The sequence below is a fragment of the Myotis brandtii genome, unplaced genomic scaffold (assembly GCF_000412655.1).
Source record: "Myotis brandtii unplaced genomic scaffold, ASM41265v1 scaffold1403, whole genome shotgun sequence".
Lineage (NCBI taxonomy): Eukaryota > Metazoa > Chordata > Mammalia > Chiroptera > Vespertilionidae > Myotis > Myotis brandtii.
Window position 1 is genome coordinate 99,074 of NW_005355009.1, and position 10,322 is coordinate 109,395.

Consider the following 10,322-nt stretch of genomic DNA (forward strand, 5'->3'; position numbering starts at 1 on the left):
AGAAAAAACATTTTTCCTCCCAACACTGAAGGGATCTAGAGAGAGTGCACAGCAACACCAAGGACTGCTGAGATTAAATTCTATAAATGTGGTGGCATCAAAGCCACAAATGAGCATGGCTTTCCCATTCACAAAAAGTAAAGATAGAGAAGGTAAGAAGGTTAAATAAATGGTCAGATATGGTTTTGCTGAATGGGTAAGGCAATAGAAAAATGGAGCAAAGTTGCCCAGCCGGTGTGGCTCAGTGGTTGAGCATCGACCTATGAATAGGAGGTCACAGTTCAATTCCCTGTCAGGGCACATACACGGGTTGCAGGCTCAATCTCCAGTTGTGGGATGTGCAGGAAGAAGCTGAACAATGATGTTTCTCTCTCATCGATGTTTCTATCTCTATCCTTCTCCCTTCCTCTCTCTAAAAGTCAATAAAAACATTTTTTTTAAAAAAAAGGAAAGAAAAATAGAGCAAAGAGTTAAGTGGATGAAATGATTCATCATTGGAAAGTGAAATCAGGAAGAGATGGAATGTGAGCCTATGGAAGGGTCACTTGGAGGCTAAAAAGCTGAAACAGGAGGATAAGGCCACTGAATAGGAAAATGACATTTAATATTGGCATTCCAGGTTTGGTCAAGGTCTCAGTGTTTGAACATGACAGTAGAATTATGGAAGTGGCCCAGCAGGTGTGGCTCAGTGGTTAAACTTTGACTTATGAAACTAGGTCACAGTGATGGCAAACCTTTTGAGCTCAGCATGTCAGCATTTTGAAAAACCCTAACTTAACTCTGGTGCTGTGTCACATATAGAAATTTTTTTATATTTGCAGCCATAGTAAAACAAAGACTTATATCTTTGATATTTATTTTATATATTTAAATGCCATTTAACAAAGAAAAATCAACCAAAAAAAAATGAGTTCGCATGTCACCTCTGACATGCGTGTCATAGGTTCGCCATCACTACCTCCATACGCACCTCAAGTGGCACCCAGTGCTCCTTTGTCTGGTCGGGGAAGCTAAGATACACCACCACCTTCTGTCTCTCCCCAACTGGACTCTCCAGAGCCAGTTGGATGGTACTTGTGCTCAGCTAATCAGGGACCCAGGCCACCCCCAGCTTTCCAGATGCCTCTCCAGGAGACTCGGGGTCCCCAAGTGCTTGGAGAAGATGGGACCCTACAAGAGGGGGTGATCAGTCTTTTACTACCAGCCTTTTACCATGACCGATCTCCTGAACTGAAACATCACACTCCCGCTTATTCTGAAAGATCTCAGGCCATGGTAGACCTCTAGAGTCAGTTTTCCAGACCCATAAGCCCACCTGGGTTGACTGCAAGCAACTCCTTCTCATGCTCTTTAACACTGAGGAGCACATGAGTATAGCTGTGGCCAAGAAGCCCACCAATATGGCCAAGACCTCCGAGGTCTTCCGAAAACCTGATGAAAGTCCAGCAGCCTTCTATGAGAGACTCTGTGAGGCATATCGGATCTACACTCCTTTTTATCCTGAAACCCCAGAAAATCAAACTACGGTCAATGCAGCCTTTGTAGGTCAGGCTCAGTCCGACATAAGGAGAAAGCTGCAAAAGCTCGAAGGATTTGTGGGGGGAAAACACAACCAAGCTGCTAGAAATAGCAAACAAGGTTTCATCAACCAAGACAGGGCGACTAAGGAGGAAGCAGAGGAGAGACTGAAAAAGAAAGCAACCTTGATAGTGGCGGCTATTAAGGAATCAAGCTCCCAAACAGATAAGAAAGGGAAACAACAAGGACCCAGGCCAAGGGAAAGGACAAACCTTAAGCGGGATCAGTGTGCCTACTGTAAGGAATCTGGACACTGGAAAAATGGATGTTCAAACCACCAGAAAGGGAAGTCAGGGTCATCTAACCCATCTAGCCGCTACCGGCTGGAACCGCCCAAGGCAGATCTCATTGGGCTGGCTGTGCTCCCTCATTTGGTAGTCAAGGAAGAAACCTCTATAAGTCTCTCTGGGCTTTTAACCAAACCCGTCCTTTACTGGTATATCACTTCTTTTCAACCTACTATAAAAGTACTATTTATTTATTTATTTATTTATTTTTAATTTAAATTCTTTATTGTTGAAAGTATTACATATGTCTCCTTTCCCCCCACTGACCTCACCCTGGCCACTCCCACCCCCCAGCACAGGCCCTCATTCCCCTACTGTCTGTGTCCATGGGTTATGCTTATATGCATGCATACAAGTCCTTTGGTTGATCTCTCCCCCTCCCCCTCCCACCATCCCCTGCCTTCCCTCTGAGGTTTGATGGTCTGTTCAATGCTTCTATGTCTCTGTATCTATTTTTGTTCATCATTTTATGCTGTTCATTATATTCCACAAATGAGTGGTGAGATTTATCTTTCACCAACTGGCTTATTTCGCTTAGCATAATGCTCTCCAGGTCCATCCATGCTGTTGCAAATGGTAAGAGGTCTTTCTTTTTTACAGCCGCGTAGTATTCCATTGTGTAGATGCACCAGTTTTTTCATCCACTTATCAAGAGTACAATGTAATATAACCATTGTTTGTTGTCACCAAACACTTGATCAATGAGGTCTGCCACTCTCACACAGGGCCTGTTTGGTCTATACTTGCTTAGACAACCTACAAGACAGGTGTCACCTGCATTTTTTTCAGAGGAGCATTGTCACCTTATCAGCTCCAGAAAATGAAGTTTTAAATCCACGGAGTCAATCTGCCAAAAGCAGGTGGGGAAAATTCTATGTAGCGTTGCCTCTTTTACTAAAAGATTCAGGCCAACTTTTGCAGGAGTTTTATAGCAGTAACAAGTGCTCTCTCAGAAACAAAGGATACTAGAGTTTGTGAGAGACAGCAGTTGTTCTTTGGCTACACATGGGATTCTGTACGTGAATGTTAACGTAAGAAACATTCAAACCTGTGAAGCATTTTCATGAGTTTACAATTGCCAGGAAGCAGAATCTAAACAGATCGAGATAATGCTCCAGAGAGTGGCAGTTCTGCACCTTCTTTTATACATTACAATCAAAAGAGGAGACATAAGTGGGTTACATGAAACCCATTGGTCATAGATTGGGGAGGTGGGAGAAAGTAAAGATAGGGGATAGAGAAACCTCTGGGACTGGATAAAAAATGAAATGATAGACACACACTTCTTTTACTTAGATGGATGCAGGATAGTTAGCAGTCAACAATTAACTCAATAACAATGAGGGAATTTGTGAACTCCACAGACCAGTGCCTGTGCTTTGAGAGGTCAGGAAAAAGGAAAATTACTTTGACATTCAAACGATATGTTATCAAAGATGCAAAAAGACAATAGGCTCAGTTAAGGTAAAGATTGACCTTTGTTCCCAGCTGGCGTGGCTCAGTGGTTGAGTGTCGACCTATGAACCAGGAGGTCACAGTTTGATTCCCGGTCAGGGCACATGCCCAGGTTGCAGGCTTTATCCTCAGTGTAGGGCATGCAGGAGGCAGCCAATCAATGATTCTCTCTCATCATTGATATTTCTACCTCTCTCTCCCTCTCCCTTCCTCTCTGAGATCAATAAAAAAATAAAAATAAAAAAAGATTGACCTGTGTCAGGGAAGATACTAGCCTAGGACATGACTATCCACCATAAACTACTTTTTAGTTTAAAAAGTTTTAATTTTGCCTGGCTGGTGTGGCTCACTGGTTGAGGGTTGACCTATGAACCAAGAGGTCACAGTTTGATTCCCAGTCAGGGCACATGCCCAGGTTGTGGGCTCGATCCCTAGTAGGGGGCGTGCAGGAGGCAGCTGATCAATGATTCTCTCTCATCATTGATGTTTCTGTCTCTCCCTTCCCTCCCTCTCTGAAATCAATAAAAACGTATCTTAAAAAGGAGAGAGAGAGGGATCTCTGCGTTTGAATCCTGTATCCTGGTTTTACTAACTGGGTGGGCAATCTTGACTAAATCATTTAACTTTCCTAACCTACCAAAGTGTAATTTTCTTTATTTCCAAAGATTCTGTGACGATTAAGTGCTTAGCATAGTTCCTGGCACAGAAGCAGCATCCCATAAATGCCCTGGTGACTTACTGTATCTGGCTGTAAATTGCTCGGCCAGTTTGTTCAGGTATCTGTCTCAGTTTCCCCATTCCATTTGCCAAGGAATTTTCCCAGCTTCTTACTACACTGCCCCAAAAGAACTGAAGGAAAGACAAGAGAAAGGAAGTGCTCACCTGTTCTTTCTGGTTTTGTAAACTGTTAATGACAATTGTATTCTAACAAATGGATTTGATGATCCAGGGCTGCAACTGACAACCATGGCTAGTTTCCAAAGAAAGTTGTTAAAATATTTTAGGACTATTTTTCCAAAGTGGCTTAATTAGAGTGTTCCAATATTGGAGCTCCAAAATAACTTGAGCGCTATACCTAAGAAACTAGGTTTTCTTTAAACTGGATGAAGAAAAAGGACAACTGACTGTTACTGTTGGTACCAAAATAAAAGTTTGATCCCAATGTGACAAGGTTAATTTTTACAAACTAGCCTGAGAACTTATTCTCTACTAGAGCCCAGCGCGCAAAATCGCGGGAGACACAGACACGCGGCGCCAGCGGGACCCCAGACCCACCATGCGGGAATAGCTTGCCGCTGGGAGCCCCTCCGCGCCCCGCAAGCCACGAGAGCCATGAGCCCCGAGCCCCGCAAGCGGCTGGCAGGCCGGGGGAGGGACCAAGAGGTGCTCCATGCACCTCCTATTAACCGGTCGTTTGGTCATTACGGCATTACAGCCACTGGCCTTTTATAATCTTAAAGTCTTAAAGCAGCAACTGAACCAAAGGTGTTTCAGTTCAAAAATCTGAAAAGAAAGAGGTAACCATCTACATGTAGTTATTCCCTTTTAACTACTTGGCAAATCTCTTTCCGCTTCTCTGTTTCTCTGGTTTTCTTCTCTTCAAGTAGGAAAGGATTTTGCATTTTCTAAACGAGCCAACATGCCCCACCTAGAAAGAATTCAAGCAAGGCAGTGCCCTACTACAAAAATAACAGGTATGGGATATTGACTATTTTTTCTTAGTGTACTATTTGGACACAGAAATTGACTTTCTTATACATGTTCAATAACCAACAGCATGGGAATAAAGTTGCTCATCCTCAATTGTCACATGTGTCCATGTGTATGTAAAAGTTTTGCATATCATCAGTACATTTTAGGTTCTGAGTCAAGAAAGCTCCATTTTATTTTATTTGTCCTGTTGCTGACAACAAAGGGGGAGAGTTGATTGCTGCGGGGATAGAGGACTTTGGCTGCTTTTGGTGAAACAGCGTTGGCTATTCTTTCCCTTAGAGAAGGAATAATTGCATTGTTTGGAGGCTTTGGCAGTGGGGATAAGGATATTGATGAAGTATTTGATTCATAAGTAGAGGAGTGGGTTCTACATAAAAGTAGACTTGAGCCTGGCTGGTGTTGCTCAGTGGTTGAGGGTTGACCTATGCGCCAGGAGGTCACAGTTTGATTCCTAGTCAGGGCACATGCCTTGGTTGCAGACTCAATCTCCAGTGTGGGGTGTGCAGGAGGCAACTGATCAGTGATCCTCATTATTGATGTTTCCATCTCTCCCTCTCCCTCTGAAATCATAAAAAAATATATATTAAAAAATAGACGTGAAATCAGGACCTAAGTAAGCAGCAACGATTTTTATCAGTTAAATACAAAATATGTTTGTGAATCCCACAGAACAGGAAGGTAAGGTTGGCCTGAACAATGCTGCAAAGTCTCTTAAGAGTACTGCCAGTTCTTCCATTTGGCTTTACTTTTTAAAGCTGCTTCCTCCTTGGCCAGGAGCTGTTCACCTTTTCCTGAAGCCTGGCTAACAGCAGGGACACATTAGGAAATGTCCAACAAATTCCTGTAGTTCTGTTTCCTTCAACTTCCACTGGCAGAAAACTCTTTCCTGAAGCACAACCACCAAAGCTGTTTGTGTCTTGGGCTCTTCTCTAACAAAATGCTTGAAAAATCTTTCAAAGACCCCAGAAGATTCCAACACCCCCGTTCAGCACTACGCACATTATCCCTCTAGGTATGGGTTGCTTGGCTCTCAGGCTTCTATGATAAAGCCAAGATTTTAAAAGTTATGTAAGCATCAAACCCCTAGGGTATGTGTTCCAGTTATATTTAGAGTTGCAAAAGTTCTTTTCTCTCTTGGAACATTCGGGGTCTAAACTTTTCTTGTTTTTAAAATATATTTTTAATTATTTCAGAGAGGAAGGGAGAGGTAGAGAGAGATAGAAACATTAATGATGAGAGAGAATCATTGATCGGCTGCCTCCTGCATGCCCCACACTGGGGATCGAGCCCACAACCTGGGCATGGGCCCTGACCAGGAATTGAACCTGTGACCTCCTGGTTCATAGGTTGACACTCAACCACTAAGCCATACCAGCTGGGCTAAACTTTTCTGTTCAGACTACCTTCCAATATACACACTGATTCCAACTCCCTTGAGGGTAAAAAAGAAAAATCATCCTATATAATAAAAGCCTAATATGCTAAGCATCCAACTGTAGACTGTGCAACCGTTCGACCAGTCTCTATTATGCGCACTGATCACCAGGGGGCAGACACTCTGACCAGTAGGTTAGCTTGCTGCTGGGGTTTGGCAGATCATGACTGGGCGAGACGGGCTGGACACACCCTGGAGCCCTCCTGTGGTCCCTCCCCAGCCCCAATCATGCACCGGTAGGGTACCTCAGCCTGGCCTGCACACTCTCCCAATCCGGGACCCCTCAAGGGATGTCGAAGAGCTGTTTTGGCCTGATCCCCACAGGCCAGGCTGAGGGTCCCCACCAGTGCACAAATCTGTGCACCAGGCCTCTAGTGTAAATATAATACAATCAGCCCACAGGTACATACTTCATTCTGAAATGTTACCCTCCTCTTTCACTTTCATAAATATACTCTACTCCTTCCTTTATATGTGATCACCAGTCTCATCACTTCTTCATTTACAGTGTTTAAAGAATCTCTTTCCATTCCCTCTGGCCTTCTATTAGCTTAGCCCTTTATTACTTTATATCTGGAATGTTTTATAACGATTCTCTGCTAACAACACTCTCTCCTCTAATCCAACCTAAACTATCCTACACTTTGTTCCCAGTACAATTTTTATTCTAGAACAACCAAAGTCTTTCTTCATATCTGACTTGTTATGAATTAACAAAATACTGCTATGAGAAAAATTGTCGAAACACCATTTGTCCTTCTCCCCACAGAAAGAATCAACTCCAAACTGCTGAGCCTGAGCAGCACAGCCACCACAGCTGTCCCCACTCTTCTTTTGTGAGACAGCCATGCTGCAATGCTAGAGGGCCAACATGCCTCTCACAGTTACACTGCTGATTTTCTGTCCCTTTGCTCACACTCTTGCTTCTCAGGCCTTTCTCCACTCTCACATCTTCAAACCTAAGAGATTTTTTAAAAATATGTTTTTATTGATTTTTAGAGAGAAGGAAGAGAGAGAATAGAGAGATAGAATCATTAATGGGAGGTTTACAGACGTTAGATATAGCCCTCACCTTTGGATAAGACAAAATGGGAGGATTTACAGAAGTCAGTATATAACTCTACTCCTAGCAACATGGTAAGGATACCAGCTGGACCATAAAGGAAAGACACAGGCAGAGTCTGCAGTACTCCCTGTGCAGGCTTCCTTATGACCACTCTCTCCCACACGGGGTCATGCAGAGCACACTCTTCCCAGCAATGAAAATTCAACAACATGTGTGCAATGTTTTGTCCCAGGGAAGCCCACTAGAGACTTAGAGCCCAAGCTTTATATTGGGGGCTGAGTATGTAGACGCATTCTGCCTAGAATGTATCAAAATTTCAGACTCCCAGACATTCAGCATAAACCATATTGTCTGCACAATCTAAGCAAACTGAACCACTCTTATCAGTTAACTGTTGACTGGGGACACTCTGTGACCCTACTCCCCAGATACCAGCTAAGGACCAATCTCGGGAGCAGGCCTTTCTGAGGATAGCAGTCACCAACGTGCTGTGTTAACTGTTTTCTGCAAAGCAAGGTACTCCCATTTTCTAACTTAATAAACTAAATCTTAACAATTGCTCAAATAACCCATTTCGAGCAAATAATTAAAATCATAAATATGGTCAATCTTAGTTCTTTTAAATGTCCCATTATTTTCTATAAATGTAGTAAAATTTCAACTTTAAATCAAAAGCCTAAATCACTTACTTAATTATGCATTTGCAATTGGACAGGCGAAATTGTTCTCAGAGGCCAAATTCTATTCAATCATATAAATATCCTATATAATAAAAGGCTAATATGCAAATTGACCAAACTGCAGAACGACTGGTCACTATGACATGCACTGACCAACAGGAGGCAGACGCTCAACGCAGGAGATGCCCCCTGGTGGTCAGTGCGCTCCCACAGGGGAACACCACTCAGCCAGAAGCCGGGCTCATGGCTGGCAAGCACAGCGGCAGTGGTGGGAGCCTCTCTCCCGCCTCTGTGGCAGTTGAACATCCCCCGTGGGCTCCAAAACTGTGAGAGGGCACAGGCCAGGCTGAGGTTACCCCTCCAACCCAATGCATAAATTTTGTGCACTGGGCCTATAGTATAAAATAACCAGGGGAAATTCTTTAATATAAAAATATTAACATGGATTTGATTATCTTAAATACTTCTTTGATTAATCCTAAATCTTCTTAAAATGAAAGTTGCTTTAATACTAAAGAAACTAAATGTCTCACTAGCATTGTTGGCAGATATGCCAGCAGTTGGCACTAGGGTGATTTGGAAACTGGAGATTTTTACAGAGAATGATTTCTTGCCCTGCCCCTGATCTGTGGTTGATAGGTAACTTCAAGATAAGTTCTTGTGATATCCCTGCATTTATGTTTCATATTAGCTAATTCTGAATGCCAACTGGCGTTTGTAATTTACCCTAGATTAGGCATTGGTAGGATACTGCTTTATTTTTTAAATTTTGGTCTAAATTTAAAGCTTTTTGGACATAATGAAATTCTTTATTCTTTCATATTCCTGCTATCTTTTAGGACCACACATTTTTAGATACTTGCCAGATTGAATATTGGATATTCATTGCTTATGATTTTATCTATGTGGTCACAACCTTCAAAGTTATTTCCCCCCTGTTTTTCAGCAAAATTGAGTGGAAGGTATAGAGATTTCTCATATAACCTCTTCAGTCAACATACCACCAGGGTGGTGCACTTGTTGATCAACAAATGAACCTAGACATCATAATCACCCAAAGCTCAGAGTTTAAATTAGGATTCACTCTTAGTGTACATTCTATGGATTTTGACAAATGTATAATGACATGATATCCATTATTGTTATATCATACAAAATAGTTTTCCTGCCTTAAAAATCCACTGACAACCACCAATTATTTTACTGTCTGCATAGTTTTATTTTTTTTCAATGTCATGTAGCTAGAATCATACAGTATGTAGCCTTTCCAGACTGACTTCTTCACTTAATAATATGCATTTAAGTTTTCTCCATGTCTTTTCATCACTTGATAGCTCATGTCTTTTCTTTTTTTGGCAATGATTCTTTCATTTTTTTTTATTTTTTTAAATTTTGTTTTATTGCTTAAAGTATTACAAAGAGTATTAGATATGTCTCCTTTCATTTTCCCCGCCCTTGACAAGTAATTTACTTTTGAGGGCCATGATGTGCTGCTCATCTGGTCCTGTTCTCTAATCAAAGGTTTTTATTGCTTGCCTATGTCCCTCATTTCAAAGCAACAGCAAGAAATTTTTTTTTATAATTTTAACATCTGAATTGTATCCCTAATCTGGGCCTTCAGTGACTTCTTCAAACGGAACTTTATGTGAATAAAAGAAAAGTCTTATGACACTGATCAGTTTGATCTCTCTGAGCTGAAGCCTGAGACCCTGAAGGAATACTCATTTCCAAAACTTGTAAAATCATAGACCTCGTGTTAAAACAACAAATGACAACAAAATAAGACATTTCTGTGAGCAATCTGGGTATTGGAAGTTTGCAAAATAGTGCTGCCTGAACTTGAAGGAGGGTGGTTTGGGTAGGTGCACTGTTAAGAAATGCTGAGGAATGAGTTTTTTGACAAGTTTCTGCTCTCTTTTACATTGGGGGTTGGAAACTCTTAAAATCCATTTAGTTGTCCTCAGTGAGAAGGAGCCTACTTTATCATGAATTTCTAAGACTTTCAGGAAGGTGTGAAGGGGGCTTCTATTGACCCACTGGGTATCACTTCGGGTCAATACTTCTTGATATTTTATTGGTCACAGATAATTTAGTGGAAGGGGTAAGAC

At 41.9% G+C, this 10,322-nt stretch overlaps 1 pseudogene; it reads left to right on the forward strand.

Moving 5' to 3' along the window:
- The first annotated feature begins 594 nt into the window (after positions 1–594).
- Positions 595–10,322, forward strand: part of LOC106725171 — a 13,839-nt pseudogene continuing 4,111 nt past the window's right edge.